General features: G+C 40.0%; 1 non-coding gene across 1 annotated transcript; it reads left to right on the top strand.

Annotated features, from left to right (window-relative positions):
• The first annotated feature begins 17,878 nt into the window (after positions 1-17,878).
• Positions 17,879-17,985, top strand: LOC141687833 (small nucleolar RNA R71). The gene has a single exon (XR_012561314.1). It is a non-coding gene; the product is annotated as a small nucleolar RNA R71 (small nucleolar RNA).
• Positions 17,986-18,292: the final 307 nt, after the last annotated feature.

The following is an 18,292-nucleotide window of genomic DNA, read 5'->3' on the forward strand; positions in this document are numbered from 1 at the left end:
CAATAATATCACTTCTAAACATGAAAACAAAACACCACATCTCAATAACTAATTACACAAATGATCCTCGCGCACTAATAACCACATATAATTAATAACAAAGCAATACCCAGCTCACAAAACTAATGCACATATTTTATTTATTTAGTTAATCAATAATTATACTTAATAATTACAAATATATGAGTCGTTATAACCTCCCCCCTTAAAAAGATTATGTCCTTAAAATCTTAACTAACTGAACAAGTGAGGATATTTATCAAGTATATCTGACTCTCACTCCCAAGTAGACTCTTCTACTCGAGGATTTCTCCAAAGCACTTTAACTACAGGAATAAACTTATTCCTAAGAACTCGCTCTTTACGGTCAAGGATCTGGATCGGTACGTAGGACAAATCTGGCTGAAGCTCGATTGGCTCATACTCAATGCCTTGATTTCGAATCGGGGATATACCGCTTCATCAAAGACACGTGGAACACATTATGGATATGCTGCAGTTGCGGCGGCAGCGCCAACTTATAAGCAACTTTACCTACTTTTCTCAATACTTCAAACGGTCCGATATATCTAGGAATCAGCTTGCCTTTCTGTCCAAATCTAACCAATCCTTTCCAAGGCAATACTTTCAACAATACCAATAATCCTATTTCTATATCCATGTCCTTTCGATGCAAGTCCGCATTCTTTCCTTGTCTATCCTGAGCTGCTTCTAACCTTTTTCGAATCAATACAATTGCATCCTTGTTTTGTTGAACCAACTCAGGACCTAACAATTTCTTTTCTCCTACCTCATCCCAATAAAGTGGGGATCTACACTTACGTCCATACAAAGCTTTGTAGGATGGCATTCCTATGCTAACATGATAACTATTATTATAGGAAAGCTAAATTAACGACAGGTGATCATCCCGGTTTCCTTTAAAATCCAAAGCACACACTCTTAACATATCTTCTATTGTCTGAATTGTCCTCTCACTTTGGCCATCTGTCTGGGTATTATAGACAGTACTCATCTTTAACTTAGTGCCCAAATATTCCTGGAATTTTGTCCAAAACCTCGAGTTAAACCTTGGATCTCGATCAGACACAATTGAAACAGGGACTCCATGCTTGGTCACAATTTCATCCAAATACAGCTTGACTAGCTTATCCAAGGAATACTTTTCATTGATCGGAAGGAAATGTGCGGACTTTGTCAACCTATCAACAATTACCCAAATAGCATCATGGTTCGACTTCTTCTTTGGTAGTCCTACTACAAAATCCATCGCGATTTCTTCCCATTTCCATTATGGAATTTCTAAGGGTTGTAACAATCCACTTGGCCTTTGATGTTCTGCTTTCACTGTTTGGCAAACGTGACATTTACTAATCCAATCCATTATTTCCTTCTTCATTGCTGGCTACCAAAGTTCTGCTCCAAATTCTAGTACATTTTTGTGCTTCCAGGTTGGATAGAAAACCTGGAATTATGTGCTTCTCGCATAATCTCATTCTTCAGTTCCGTCACATTAGGGATCCATATTCTCGAGGAGAACCTAAACATACCTTTACTGTCTTTTTGAGTACAAAGTTCTTCTCCAGAGTCCTTGATCCATTATTTCTTCCTGACACTTCTTAATTTTGTCCATCAATTCTGGATAAAAAGTAATCTCATACAATTGCTCCTTGTTACCTTTTGGCACTCGAACTTCAATTTCCAACATTTCTAATTCTTTTGCTAATTCCTCAGCAACCTTGATCACATTCAATCTTTCCTTCCGGCTCAGGGCATCTGCCACTACATTGGCTTTACCTGGGCGGCAGGTAATGGAACAATCGTAATCCTTAATCAATTACACCCATCTTCGTTTTCTCATGTTGAGATCCTTCTGGGTGAATATATACTTTAAGCTCTTACGGTCCGTATATATCTCACATTTTTCTCTGTACAAATAATGTCTCCACAGTTTCAACGCGAACACTATTGCTGCCAATTCCAAATCATGTACTGGATACTTCTACTCATGGGGCTTTAACTGTCTGGATGCATATGCAATAACTTTATCATGTTGTATCAATACAAAGCCCAAACCCTTTAAAGAAGCATCACTATAGATTACAAAATTTCCCGTCTTATCTGGAAATGCTAGCACTGGAGCTGTCACTAATCTTTTCTTTAACTCTTGAAAACTTTCCTCACATTTCTCGGTCCAAATAAAATTTCCATTCTTCCTAGTCAACTTGGTCAATGGAGTCGCAATATTGGCAAAGTCTTTTACAAATCTTCGATAATAACTTGCTAATCCAAGAAAACTTCTAACTTCTGTCGGGGTCTTTGGTTGTTCCCACTTGGATACAGCCTCAATCTTTACATGATCCACCTTAATACCATCCTTACCCACTACATGACCCAAAAACTGAACTTCATCCAACCAAAATTTAAACTTTGAAAACTTGGCGTACAACTGCTTCTCCCTTAGTCTTTGTAGGGGAATCCTCAGATGTTTAGCATGATCTTCTTTAGTCTTCGAGTTGATGAGGATGTCATCATAAATACAATAACAAACTTATCCAAGTACTCCTTATACACCATATTCATTAAATCCATGAAAGTTGCTGGTGCATTGGTCAATCCAAATGACATAATTAGGAACTCGTAATGTCCATACCTGGTTCTGAATGCAGTCTTTGGTATTTCTTCAGGCTTAATCTTTAACATATGACAACCCGACCTTAAGTCATTTTCGAGAAACAGCATGTTCCTTTAAGCTGGTCAAACAAATCATCAATCTTGGGTAGAGGATACTTATTCTTGATAGTCAACTTATTCAATTCCCGATAATCAATACACAATCTCATGCTTCCATCTTTTTTCTTTACAAACAACAATGGTGCACCCCACGGGGATACACTTGGCCTAATTACACCTTTATCCAACAATTTCTGAAGTTTCTTAGCTAACTCCTTCATCTCTACTAGGGTCATTCGATATGGAGCCTTTGAAACTGGTTCTGCTCCGGGAACTAAGTCAATAGAAAACTCGATCTCACGATCTGGTGGAAATTCTAGCAACTTGTTAGGGCAAAAACATGCGCTAATATTCACGAAAGTATACACATTCACAAGTAGTATACGATATCAATCAGATTCGTTTCCACAGAGATTGGTTTAGGTTAAGTACAATTTATGCACCTATACAACAATGTATGGTTATCGCTCAATGCTAAGACAAATAACAAATTGGGTTTTTATTAAACTAAGAGATTATACTAAATACCATTAACTAAGAGAATTGAGGCTGAATTACTATATATGACAAACATGGGATCCTAACTTCATTAAATACTTCATTCAATAGCCTTTTCGTTCTTAATCTTAACATGTGATGGTGATGACACTAATCAGATAACACGAAACTGATAAACGCCAACTTTCGTTGCACGAGTACCATTCTACCAGACATCCATAAAAGAGATAGAAGCTGAATATGAACCAATTATATTGAGACCCTATATGTCTATAGAATTTGACAACTGTTAGGAATATGTGTATCAGTTTGATGATAAGTTAAACAAAACACTTAAGTAGAAATCTAGTGATTGTAGCCTCAACGGATAAGACCATCTTGGCTATCCGTTGAAGGAGTAGCTTTACTTAGCAATAAGTTTAGTATTGTAGCACATTTTATTCTCTGGATTCAAGTTGTAATTCTTCGATGTTGTAGGAAAGTATCAGTCATGTTGACTACTAGTGGATATGCAAATAGGAGGGCTAATTGTAAATATTTCATGCCTTGTAATTTTGTATAAGTGAAGAAGTGTCAACTGATATTGAAGACCTTCAACGGATAAGAAACAAAGCTTCAACGGATGTCTCTTATGCTTCAACGGATAATATCCATCAACGAATAAGTGCTTCAACGGATAAACACTTCAACTGATAATGCATCAACGGATAAAGCTTCAACGGATAAAGCCTCAACGGATAAGGCATCAACGGATGAAAGCTTCAACGGATGCTTAGTTCATTAGCAGTTGATAGTGACAATTCATAAGCTGACAGAGGCACATGGGTTGACAGAGATAAACTGGAATGTGGAAGCCTCTAGGAGGAATCAAGAAAATGCAGCATTCCCATTCTGATGCAAACAAGGAAGTATTCAAAGATTCACAGATTATCCTAGATTGCATTGGATAGAGAAATGAAGAAGAAACATGTGAAGAATCCTTTCAATTGTATTTTACAGTTTTGTCTTCACTTGTAAACTTGGTGTTATATAAACCAAGTAGCAGCTAGTAATTAGAAGTGATTTTTTCCTGAGCTGTTTAGAAATATCAAGAGAGAAAATCATCTAGTTTGTACTAGGAAGCAACTGTGATTTAATTCTTTGAATCACAGATTTTCTGAAATAACACATCTCTGGTGGAACAACAAATCCACCAGAAAAGTTTTTAAGTTCTTTGTGTTCTTTACATTTGTGTTTGAATATATATCTGTCTGTATCAGCTTCAAGCAATTCACACACATTTGTTCACTTAAACACTTAGCCTTAGAAACTGCTCAAAACTTGCAATAGTTTTGAGATTTACATTCAACCCCCCTTCTGTAAATCTCATTGTTAGTCCACTGGGAATAACAATTGGTATCAGAGCAAGCTCTTAACATACAAAGAGTTCAAAGATCTATTTTGCTAACATCATGAGTGCACAGAAGAATCCTCCTGCTACCATCATGAGTAGGAAGGATATTGGTATAAAGATCCCAGTCCTGTAAAAAGATAATTATCATCACTGGAAAGTGAAGATGCATTTACATCTTCTTTCTCAAGATGAAAGCTACATCAACTGTATTGAAAATGGTCCTCATATCCCTCACAAAGTAGCCACAGCTACTACTGCAACAGTTGCTGTTGGACAGTCCATTCCCAAGCCAAAAGCAGAATGGACTATTGAAGACATGGAAGAAATCCGCAAGGACAAGAGAGCCATGAACATTTTGTTTAATGGCTTAGATCAAGATATGTTTGACAATGTCATCTATAGCCAAACTGCAAAGGAAGTTTGGGATACTGTACAAATCATCTGTGAAGGTACTGAGCAGGTCAGAGAGAACAAGATGCAGCTTCTTATTCAACAGTATGAATATTTTCACTTTGAAGAAGGTGAATCATTAAATGATACCTTCAACAGATTTCAGAAACTGTTAAATGGATTGAAGCTGTATGGTAGAGTGTACCAAGTCAAGGATTCCAACTTAAAATTTCTTAGGTCTCTGCTAAAGGAATGGAAGCCCATGACTGTCTCTTTAAGAAATTCTCAAGATTATAAGAACTTCACACTTGAAAGATTATATGGAATTCTGAAGACTTATGAACTTGAAATGGAGCAGGATGAGCTGTTGGAAAAGGGAAAGAAAAAAGGAGGAACGGTTGCTCTTGTAGCTGACTGTGAGAAGATGGAAGCCAGGAATGAGGAGAAGACAATGCCAAGTCTCAAAATTGGCACAAGCAAATCAGAATCAAGCAAGGGTAAAGAGCAAGCAGCTGAGGATGAAGACAATTCCAGTCAGGATGACTCTGATGATGTTGATGAACATCTGGCTTTTCTGTCCAGGAGGTTTGCAAAGATGAAGTTCAGAAAAAATACAAAGTTCACTAAGCCAAACAAAAACATGGTGGACAAATCAAAGTTCAAATGTTACAACTGTGGCATTAGTGGACACTTTGCAAGTGAGTGTAGAAAGCCAACTTCTGATAAAAAGAAATTTGAGCAAGTTGATTACAAAAAGAAGTATTTTGATTTACTCAAACAAAAGGAAAGAGTTTTTCTCACTCAAGATGATTGGGCAGCAGATGGGGTCAATGAAGATGATGATATGGAATATGTCAACCTAGCCCTGATGGCTAATTCTGATGAAAATGAAACTAGTCCATCAAGCAACCAGGTAATTACTACTGATCTCTCTCAGCTTTCTAAACATGAATGCAATGAAGCCATAAATGATATGTCCAATGAATTATATTATTTGCGTGTTTCCCTTAAATCACTAGAAAAAGAAAACACTAGGATCAAGGAGAATAATGTGTTTTTAAGTGATAGGAATGCTGTGTTAGAGGATCAGGTAATTGAGCTTGAAAAGATGAAACTTAAATGTTTGACTGTTGAGAGTGAACCAGCAGAAGCTGTTAAGAAAGTAGAAATTCTTTCTAAACAGTTAGAAACTGAGCAAGAGGTAATCAAGGCCTGGAAAACATCTAGGGATGTTAGTGTTCAGATTGCAAAGGTTCAGGGAATTGAATCATTCTGTGAGGATGCCTGGAAGAAAAACAAAAAGGAGTTATAATTAATTGATGGATTGTCAACGGATGTGGAATCAACGGATGATGAAAGTTATCCGTTGAAGGAAGAAAATGAGCATCCGTTGAAGGCTCATCAATTAAAACAGGCAAGTTCTTTTAAAAATAAAAACCTCAATAAAAAGAATGATTCAACTCTCAAGAACTTTGTCAAAGAAGGAGCTAGCACATCTAGAGATGTTAGTAAGGTGAATATAGGACACATGACTTTAGATCAGCTGAAAGATAGGCTTAAGTTGGTTGAGGATAAGAAGGAAACTAAAAGAAAATCTAAAAGAAATGGGAAGGTAGGGATTAATAAAGATAACAATTACACCCCTGATAGGTATGCTCCTAGAAAAAGCTGTGTGCATTGTAAAAGCGTTAATCACCTATCTGATAATTGCAAATCTGTTAAAAATGCTCCCATGCCTTCAAATCCCTCAATGCCTAACATGTCTATGTCACCTCTGCATGCTATGCCTGTTATGTCTCACCAGAATCCCCATGCACATTTTGCAAACATGCCATATATTAATAATCCTTATTTTACTGCATTTAGTATGCCTCAAATGCCATACAATATGCCTATGTGGAATAACATGTTTGCACAACCTATGCCTTATCCGATTCAATCAAATGTGTTAAATGATTCTGTGACTAACCCTACACTCCAACCAACCACATCTGAGACCAAGGTTCACCCAAAGTTACCTAAGTCAAAAGATGCAGGAGGAATGAAGTCTAGGAAAAAGACTAACAAGGCTGGACCCAAGGAAACTTGGGTACCAAAATCAACTTGATTGATTTTGTTGTGTGCAGGGATAAAGAAGGAATCTATGGTACTTGGACAGTGGTTGTTCAAGACACATGATAGGAGATTTCACCCTGCTCACAGAGTTTAAGGAGAGAGTTGGCCCTAGCATAACCTTTGGAGATGACAGCAAAGGATTCACTATGGGATATGGCTTGATTTCAAAAGGAAATGTCATCATTGATGAAGTTGCATTGGTTGATGGTCTCAAACATAATTTATTGAGCATCAGTCAACTATGTGACAGAGGGAATACTGTTTCCTTCAATTCTGAAGCCTGTATTGTCACAAGTAAGAAGGACAATAAAGTGGTTCTAACTGGAGTTAGAAAAGGGAATGTGTACTTAGCTGATTTCAACTCTACAGATGCAGAATCCATTACTTGTCTTCTCAGCAAAGCAAGTCCAGTTGAAAGTTGGCTATGGCACAAGAAGCTGTCCCATTTGAATTTCAAGACAATAAATGATCTAGTCAAAAAGGACTTAGTTAGAGGAATGCCTCTAGTGGAATTCACAAGGGATGGACTGTGTGATGCTTGTCAGAAAGGAAAGCAAAAGAAAGTATCATTCAGTAAGAAGCTTGAATCTGCAATTAATGAACCACTACAACTTCTACATATGGATCTTTTTGGACCAGTCAATGTATTGTCAATTTTAAGGAAAAGATATTGCCTAGTGATTGTAGATGATTTCTCAAAGTTTTCATGGGTTTATTTTCTTGGATCAAAGGATGAAGCTAGTGAAATCATCATCAATCATATCAAGCAAGTCAACAATCATCCTGATTTCAAAGTAAGGAATATTAGGAGTGACAATGGAACTGAGTTCAAGAATTCAACCATGAAGTTGTTCTGTGAAGAAAGTGGGATCATGCATGAGTTCTCAGCTCCAAGGACTCCACAACAAAATGGTGTGGTGGAAAGGAAGAACAGATCACTAATTGAAGCTGCAAGGACAATGCTTGAAGAGTCAAAACTCCCAACTTATTTTTGGGCTGAGGCTGTTAACTGTGCATGTTACACTCAGAACATTTCTCTAATCAATCAAGCAAAAGGCATGACTCCCTATCAATTATTCAAGAGAAGAAAACCAACTTTAAACTTTCTACATGTCTTTGGTTGTAAATGCTACATCTTAAGGAATCAATCTGATCACAAAGGGAAGTTTGATGCAAAGGCTGATGAAGGAATATTTGTTGGTTATTCTGCTGGAAAATCATATAGGGTCTACAATCTAAGAACCAACATTGTCATGGAATCTGTACATGTTGTGTTTGATGATAAAAAGATTGATGGACTAACAGATGAAGGACATCATGAAGGACTCAAATTTGACAATATTGAGATAAATTGTGATGATGGTGAAGATGAGAATGATGAAGAAGGCAACTCAAGAGGGATTCAAAATCTGCCTTTGGATAATGCACAGAATGCTGCATCCGTTGAAAGTCATAGCTCAGCTTCCGTTGAAAGAAGCAATGCAGCATCCGTTGAAAGACAAAGTGCATCATCCGTTGAAGTTTGTAATGAAGCATCCGTTGATCACAGTCTGTCAACGGATAATCAATTCACTTCATCATTTGATAGAACTCCCAATTCTTCTCAAAAGATCAGCAACTTAGGGGGAGTGTCAACCAATCAACATTCTACCTCACATCATGACAATACTGAGGCAACCTCATCTAGAGCTAATCTACCATCTCAAAGGAAATGGACTAAGAATCAACCTTTTGAACTGATCATTCGGTGATGCGTGTTAGGCGAAAATACGCGCTAATATTCACGCAAGTATAGGCGTGTCGCAAGTAATATAGAATACTTTCTAGTTCGTTCCCTCAAAGACTCAGACTAAATTATTGTCTAATTAAACTCACTCACCAATGTATGATTACTTCTCATGTTAAGATACTAACACTTAAAATTGTTGATTAAATATTAACTATAATTAACTACTTAATTAATCACTTAACTAACACTTCAATTTATCAATATAAAATACTCATGAGATCACACTTCATTATTACTTCCTTCTATAGCCATTGTTATTACCTTTAGCATGTGACAGTGATGATATTAATCGAATAACACGAAACTGATAAAAGCCACTTTCATTGTACTAATACCATTCTATCAAGCATAACCACAATTAGAATAGAAGTGTTGAATAGTCATCAATTATGTTGAGTTCCCATATGATGTCTACAGAAATTGACAACAAACAACGATTTAAGCACAAGTTATTCCTTTTGATTACATAGGGCAAATAAAACTGTTAGAGTTACCCACTAATCATGCACAACGTACATGAACCTATGCTAGCATGGCAAGTTCTAAATCTCAAGATCCACCGTCGCTTCACAAGAGATTAACACCCTATCTTATATGTTCGCGACGCACATAAGACGAATACGCACAACCAATACTAGATATCATGCAATCATCACACACTAAAGTATTAAACAATTAACTAAAGAATTCCATAATAAATCCGTTGCAACCCCATGATCACGATTAGCCCATAATAGCACTTATCGTCATCATGGGTTCATATGAAATCATGATAAACAAACACAAGAAAATAATAACTAAACTAATTATATTAAAACAGAGTACGTCACAAGAGTAAATAAGTTCAAAGCAAGAAAACTAGCATCCAACGTTACAACGAAACAAGAATCACAAGAATATGCTTCCTCTTCGTTGCGGTGTGCTAAATCGGTCTTCTTCCTTATCTCCTTCGCTCCTTGCGTAAAAACACAATCTTCTTCAATCCACACTTGTGAAAACGTCTCAAATCTACTTATAATAGTCCCATAAAACTCAGATTACATAGAAGTGGAAACCAAACAGAAGTAGAAGTCCTAAAATAATTTGTCTTTTTTCCCGACCCTGCGCGGCCGCTCAGCGCAGCTCAGCATAGCTGAGCGGGCGCTCAGCTTGCTGCGCGGCCGCTCAGCAATGCTGAGCGGGCGCTCAGACCTCTACTGGAAAAATTCTGATTTCGCTCCGTTTCTTCGCCGTAATCTGCCCGTTTCTTTCCTCTCGCAATGGTGAACACATGCCAAGGCTTATTCTTGATGATTCCTCCCCCGAAATGCAACTAAAACCCTGAAATGCATAAACACTAGAAAAACGCATCAAATACACAAAATACTTGATTTCAAGACACCAATTTAAGCCATTTTAAGACGTTCTAAGTGGTATAAAATGCCACTTATCACACCCCCAAACTTAAATCGATGCTTGTCCTCAAGCGTCACAGACTCAAAAACAAATAAAAACATGCATGAATGCAATCTATAAAAATGCAGCGATCCCCTTACTACAATTAACCAACCAAATTGTCACATCTCAACGAATGCAGTTAGACAACTAAAGATCAATAAACTCATGCAAACGGACATACAGCCAGAAACGTGGTGTGTGCAAATGCTTAACAGATATGCTTCGGAACTAGACCAATTACTATGACTAGACTATCCTCAAGGCAATCCTACGATTATACAAAGAAAAAAAATTCTAGGCACAAAGTGATATACAACACTACAAGAACTCTGGAGCTTACTACGGAATCGTGCTTTTTATTTACAACTCAAATGCTTATTTGACCGTGCAATGAGTGAGGTCCACAAAAGACTTATACAATGGTATCCATGTAACGAGCGTTAGGTTAGCGGATCCCAGACTCTAAAAGCCTTAGGTCACTAGGCACAAAGTCCCCTAAGAACTTAATAACTCGAATACCAAAGAGCCCACTCTTGATCAATTATGCAAATTTTTTTTTTTATACTTCTGAGCAAGTGCGTTTCGCTCCATCTTGCTCAACCCTAGACTACTCGCACCATATGCGAGCCGGCTACTAGCCATTTGACGCCTAGCCACAACTAGCAACAACTTCCATATTTTTTCTCCAAATTTTTTTTTTTCATGCCTTTATCACTAAGAACCTATAATCGAATTCTAAGCATAATAAGTAGATTGACCTTGAAAACAACCAAATCATAACAACAATCTAGCCCTTACGCATTCTCTAAGACTTAGTGGACTTACAATTGTTTCTAGCATGCATCAACCTACACAACTTAATATCACTTTAATGCTATCACTACACTCGCATCAATATCACAATTCAGTCGATAAATCATTGCAAAAGGGATCATGGTAAATGCATGAGCTACATGACATTCATCATAAAAAAAAACTATATGGCATAAATTATGCAACTATATGAACTAAACTATCATGAATATGCAACTAAATGACACACACACAATATTCCTTAACTACCACCCCCAAACTAAAAATCTTCACTGTCCTCAGTGAAAGTAGTAGAAAGGAACACAGGGTATACCTACTCGGAGTCATCATCATCATCACCCTCAGTGGGTGGAGTATCAGGCGGCGGGTATGCAGAGTCCTCACCAAAAACTGGCCACTGGATATCAGCTCCAAGGCCTCGAAAAGCAGTCCCTAACGCAAGGGTGAGCTCCTGAGCAAACCTGCTCTGCGTCTCATACATGGCATCCATCCGCCGTGAAAGCCTCCTATACTGGGCATCAACCATCCCAGCACCCTCCTGAGCTCTCGAAGAACCAGCCTCATCACGCCCTGGCCTAGCCATAGTAGCACCTCGTGCTGGACGCCCTCCTGGAAGACGATAACCCAGCCCATGCTCCTCAGGCTCACCACCGGTCCACTCCTGCATCCCATTCAGAGTGCCAGAATCAATCGGAGCTGCTGGCAACTGCAACTGCTCATGAGCCGGCCAGTTCACTCCCACTGCTCGGCATAGCTTCGTAACCGTAGATGCATAAGGGATGTTCATATGCTTCGCTCCCCTCAAAAACTTCAGAATTCCTTGGTAGATAAACTCACCAAGGTCCACATAGTATTCCTCATTCAGAATTCCCCACAACAACTGTGCTCTCTCAACTGTGACCTCGTGTGCATGCGAAGAAGGCAAAATATTAGCACAAATAAATGCATTCCATGCACGGGCATACCTGTTCATGGCGATCGCCGGAAAGTGACGATACTCATTAGTGCCGGTCCTGCATGTCCAAACTGTGCCCGGTCGACATAGAGTCGCACAAATCAAATCCAAGTCAAATCCTCAGCAGTCTTTCATTCTAGTTCTCCTCCTCGGGCTTCCCTCTCTCGCTGTCCCAATCACACAGTGAATCGCCGCAGGATGATAATCAACCGTCAGCCCACGAACCACAGAAAACCCATTCTTTTTCAGCCTTCGCGTTCGCGTAGAACTCGCGAACAACGCTCATCGGTACTGCTTCGGGTGACTCACAAAAAGCTATCCACCCCTTCTCTGCAATCATGGGTACAACTCACCATCCCTCCCCGATGGTAAAAACCCCCTCTCCTTCAGAATCGGCTTCCCAACAGCCTAGTGTACTCCTCCTCCGCAGCTCTGTCAGTTAACCGAGGCTGCAGCAGTACCCCTCGATAAATCAGCAGTAGGAACGTGCTGCTGCTGTCAATAGTGCGTGCTCTCTTGGGTGCCATTGATTCGTGAATAAAGTGTGTAAGAACTGATTTTTTGATGTTTGTGAGAGGGTTTAAGTGTAGGAAGTTTTGTGGGAGATATGTAGGATAGGTGTATGTATATATAGGGTGTGGATTAGATTAGGGTTTGGGAATTAAGGAGTAAAATGATGGGGGTAGTGGGAACAAATCGTGGGTTTATGGGCTAAAAACTGTTTTTGTGTGTGTGTGTTTTTTTTTTCTGAACTGAAAAAAAAAAAATTCTGGTTACTCGAACCCTGAGCGGTCGCTCAGCAAAGCTGAGGGGGCGCTCAGCGTGCTGCGCGGTCGCTCAGCAAAGCTGAGCGGGCGCTCAGGGGTCACTGGAATTTTTTTTTCAGCCCCTGTTTTCTGATTTTTTTGTGTTTTTTGGATAGGTTATTAACTTCTAAGGGTTCCTGTAAACAAGAATTCATGGGTTGCCTCCCACGCAGCGCTTCTTTTCGTCATTAGCTTGACGTTTCGTACCCTTCTCAAGTAGTCAACAAAATGGCACTAACCACTTCTCGGTTTTGCCATGTCCCCATAGTAGTGCTTCAACCGCTGACCGTTAACCTTGAATGCTTGGTCCGGATCATTCTCAAAAATTTCCACCGCTCCATGTGGAAACACAGTTTTGACAATAAAAGGTCCAGACCACCTTGATTTCAACTTCCCAGGAAAAAGTCGGAGGCCGAGAGTTGAATAAGAGAACTTGTTGCCCTGGCACAAATAACTTTAGATGTAGCTTCCTATCGTGCCACCTCTTCACCTTTTCCTTATATATTTGGTTATTTTCGTACGCTTGAAGTCGAAATTCATCAAGTTCATTAAGCTGAAGCATTCTTTCTTACCAGCTGCATCTCAATTTCAGGTTCAACTTCTTCAATGCCCAGTAGGCCTTATGCTCAAGCTCCGCAGGTAGACTGACATCCCTTACCGTACACCAACTGATACGGTGACATCCCAAGTGGAGTTTTGTATGCTGTTCTGTAAGCCCAAACAGCTTCATCGAGCTTTAAAGACCAATCCTTCCTTGACGGACAAACAACCTTCTCTAGAATGCGCTTTATCTCTCTGTTAGACACTTCCGCTTGACCATTTGTTTGCGGATGATAGGCAGTAGCTACTCGATGATTCACATTATAATGCTGCATCATAGAAGTGAACTTACGGTTGCAAAAATGCGATCCTTCATCACTTATGATTACCCGAGGTGTGTCCAAACCTTGTAAAAATTTGCTTATGAAGAAAATTTAGCACTGCCTTTGCCATCATTTATCGGTAAAGCTTTAACTTCGACCCATTTTGAGACATAATCGACTGCCAGCAAGATGTACTGATTATTGCAAGATGAGATAAAAGGCCCCATGAAATCGATTCCCCATACATCAAAGACCTCGACTTCAGCTATCACATTTAATGGCATTTCATCCTTCCTTGACAAATTTCCCACTCTTTGGCAACGATCACACCTTAAAACAAAACTGATGAGCATCCTTGAACAAAGTAGGCCAGAAAAAAACCTGCTTGCAGAATACGAGCTGCCGTTTTCTCACCACCATAGTGTCCACCATAAACCGTGGAATGGCAGTCTCGTAATATCCCCTCCGTCTCACAGAACGGATACATCTCCTGATGATCTGGTCAGCTCCCTGTCTAAACAAATATGGTTCATCCCACATATACCACTTCACCTCATGCAGAAACTTCTTCTTTTGAGCGGATGTCAATTTAGGAGGCATTATATGCTGACGAGATAGTTACAATATCTGCAAACCATGGTTCTTCCTCCTGAATTGCAAACAACTGCTCATCCGGAAAAGATTCATTGATTAACTTCCTATCTTGTGAATTAGAATCGGGATTCTCCAACCTAGAGAGATGGTCAGCTACTTGATTCTCAGTACCTTTTCTATCTTTGATCTCTAACTCAAATTCCTGAAGTAAAAGCACCCAATGAATGAGTCTCGGCTTCGAATCCTTCTTAGAAACCAGATAGTGAATAGCTGCATGATCAGTGAATACTGTTACTTTCGTACCAAGCAGATAAGATCAAAATTTCTCAAAACCAAAGACTATAGCCAAAGCTCCTTCTCAGTAGTGGTGTAGTTCAATTGGGCACCATTTAAAGTCTTACTCGCATAGTAGACCACATGGAAGAGATTTTTCTTGCGCTGTCCTAGAACTGCACCTACCGCATAATCACTCATATCACACATCATCTCAAACGGTTCTGTCCAATCTGGTGCTGTAATAACTGGTGCAGTGATCAAACTCTTCTTGAGAGTCTCGAATGCTGCCAAACATTCATCATCAAATTTGAAAGGCACGTCTTCTCAAGCAAATTGCATAACGGCTTAGATATCTTTGAAAAGTCCTTGATGAATCGCCGATAAAACCCGCATGACCAAGAAAAACTACGGATTCCTTTCACAGAATTAGGTGGTGGAAGATTTTCAATGACTCCCACCTTGGCCTTGTCCACCTCCAGACCCTTGCTAGAGACCTTATGTCCAAGGATAATGCCTTCACGCATCATAAAATGACATTTCTCCCAATTGAGCACCAAATTAGTTTCCACACATCTTTTGAGTACGGCGCGCAGATTATTCAAACATTCATCATATGAGTGTCCAAAGACGGAGAAGTCATCCATGAACACTTCGACGTTATTTCCAATCATGTCAGAGAATATAGCCATCATACATCTCTGAAAGGTGGCAGGGGCGCTACATAACCCAAACGAAACTCTGCCAAAAGCAAACGTGCCAAATGGACAAGTGAAGGTAGTCTTTTCCTGATCCTCTGGTGCAATACAAATCTGATTATACCCGGAATAACCATCCAGAAGACAAAAATACTCATGACCCGCCAATCTGTCAAGCATCTGATCAATAAATGGAAGAGGGAAGTGATCCTTCCTTGTGGCTTTGTTCAATTTTCTATAATCCATGCATACTCTCCATCCTGTAACTGTTCGAGTAGGGATGAGCTCATTCTTTTCATTTACGACCACAGTGATACCTCCCTTCTTAGGTACACATTGTACAGGGCTCACCCACGAGCTGTCAGAAATAGGATAAATGATGCCTGCATCTAGCCATATTAGAATTTCTTTCTTCACCACCTCCTTCATGATGGGATTCAGTCTTCGCTGCTGTTCCACAGTTGGCTTACTACCTTCCTCTAGCAGAATTTTATGCATACAATATGAAGGACTTATCCCCTTGATGTCTGCTATGGTCCATCCTATAGCCGATTTGAATTCTCTCAAAATCCTTAAGAGCTTGTCTTCCTCACTACCTGAAAGGTCAGATGAAATAATAACAGGTAACGTAGATGAATCACCTAAAAAAGCATACCTCAAGTGCTCAGGTAATGGCTTGAGCTCCAAGGTAGGTGCTTCCTCGATTGATGGTTTGAGCTTCCCTTCAGCGTTCTTAAGGTCAGAAGTACCAAGAGATTCAAATGGTATGTCCAGCTTTCGCTTCCAGGGAGAAGCGTTCAGATATTGTAATTGCTCGTTGCTATCTTCATCATCGCTGTCAAAATCCCCCACTAAGGCCTTTTCCAATGCATCAGACATTAGCATGTGATCGAGTTCCGAAGTAACCGCAGAATCAATCACATCCACTTTTAAGCACTCCTCATCTTCTGTAGGGAATTTCATTGCCTTGAATATGTTGAAGGTCACATCCTGATCTTGGACCCGCATAGTAAGTTCACCTTTTTGCACATCTATCAAGGTACGGCCAGTAACCAAGAAAGGCCTTCCCAAGATTATGGGAATCTTCTTATCTTCCTCAAAATCCAGAATAACAAAATCTGCTGGAAAGAAGAGCTTATCCACCTTGACGAGCACATCCTCAACTATGCCCCTTGGGTAAGTAATGGAACAGTCAGCCAATTGTAGTGACATGTATGTGGGTTTTGGATCAGGCAGATCCAGCTTTTTAAAGATCGACAACGGCATCAAATTAATGCTTGCTCCCAAGTCACAAAGGCACTTGTCGAACGTCAGATTGCCAATTGTGCAAGGAATGGTGAAGCTTCCTGGATCTTTCAGTTTTGGTGGTAACTTTTGCTACAGCACAGCGCTGCATTCTTCCGTGAGAGCAATGGTTTCAAGGTCATCCAGTTTCACCTTCCTTGAAAGAATAGTCTTCATAAACTTCGCATAACTAGGCATTTGTTCCAGAGCCTCAGCGAAAGGTATATTGATGTGAAGTTTCTTGAACACCTCCAGAAACTTCCCGAACTGTCTATCCAGCTTTTGTTGCTGCAATCTCTTAGGAAAAGGTGGTGGAGGATAGAGCTGTTTCTCCCCTGTATTAGCCTCAGGCAGAGTGTGTTCAACAGTAGTCTTCCTTGGTTCCGCCGCTTTCTCCTTTTGCGTAGATTCTTCACCTCTAATTTCAGCTTCTACTTCTTTTGCCTTTTCAGCATCAACTACTTTTCCAGACCTTAAGGTAATAGCCTTGACTTGCTCTTTAGCTTCCTTCCTGCATGGTACTTCCGTGTCACTGGGAAGAGTGCCAGGTTGACGATTGAGCACTACATTGGCTAATTGACCGATTTGATTTTCCAAGGTCTTGATAGAAACCGCCTAACTCTTGCACAACAGCTTAAGTTCCTCAAAATCAGCACTTGTAGGTACAGCTGCACTTCCCTGTTGAGGATATGATTGCCTTGTGGCATACTGCTGTGGTTGCTGGAATCCAGGTGGGTTAAACTGTTTACTCACTCCTTGCTGATATGGTGGCTGAATAGCATTCTGATTATTTCCCCAGTTGAAATTTGGATGATTTCTGTTGTTAGGATGATAGGTCGCTGGCACAGGCTGCTGTTGTCGCTGAAAATTATTCACATACTGAACAAATTCATTGATAAGAGAACACTGATCCGTAGCATGAGAACCTGCACAAAGCTCACAAACCATAGCTATTTGATTAACTCCATACGTAGCCAGAGAATCAACCTTCATTGATAGCGCTTGGAGCTGGGCTGCAATAGCGGTGGCTGCATCAACTTCCAGAATACCTGCTACCTTGCCTGACGTCATCCTCTGAGTTGGGTTTTGATGCTCATTTGCAGCCATCGTCTCTATAAGATTATACGCCTCAGTATAGCTTTTAGCCCATAAGGCGCCTCCAGCTGCTGCATCGAGCATGGGCCGAGATTGAGCCCCCAAACCATTATAGAAACCAGTGATCACCATCCAATCCGGCATTCCATGATGTGGACATTTTCTCAACATTTCCTTGTAGCGTTCCCAAGCCTCGCACATAGATTCTGTAGGTTGCTGCGCAAACTGAGTAAGAGCACTCCTCATAGCAGCAGTCTTTGCCATCGGATAAAACTTCACCAGAAATTTTTGCGCAAGATCTTGCCACGTAGTGATGGACCCAGCTGGTTCAGAATGTAACCAGTCTTTAGCCTTATCCCTCAGTGAGAATGGGAAAAACCTCAACTTGATAGCCTCATCAGTCACGCCATTATACTTAAAAGTGCTGCAGATCTCGACAAAATTCCTTATGTGCATGTTGGGGTCTTCAGTTGCTGCTCCTCCAAAAGAAACAGAATTCTGCACCATCTGAATAGTGCCCGGCTTGATTTCAAAGGTGTTAGCTTGAATAGCCGGA

This window comes from Apium graveolens, chromosome 9, assembly GCF_009905375.1.
Source record: "Apium graveolens cultivar Ventura chromosome 9, ASM990537v1, whole genome shotgun sequence".
In the NCBI taxonomy this organism is placed as follows: domain Eukaryota; kingdom Viridiplantae; phylum Streptophyta; class Magnoliopsida; order Apiales; family Apiaceae; genus Apium; species Apium graveolens.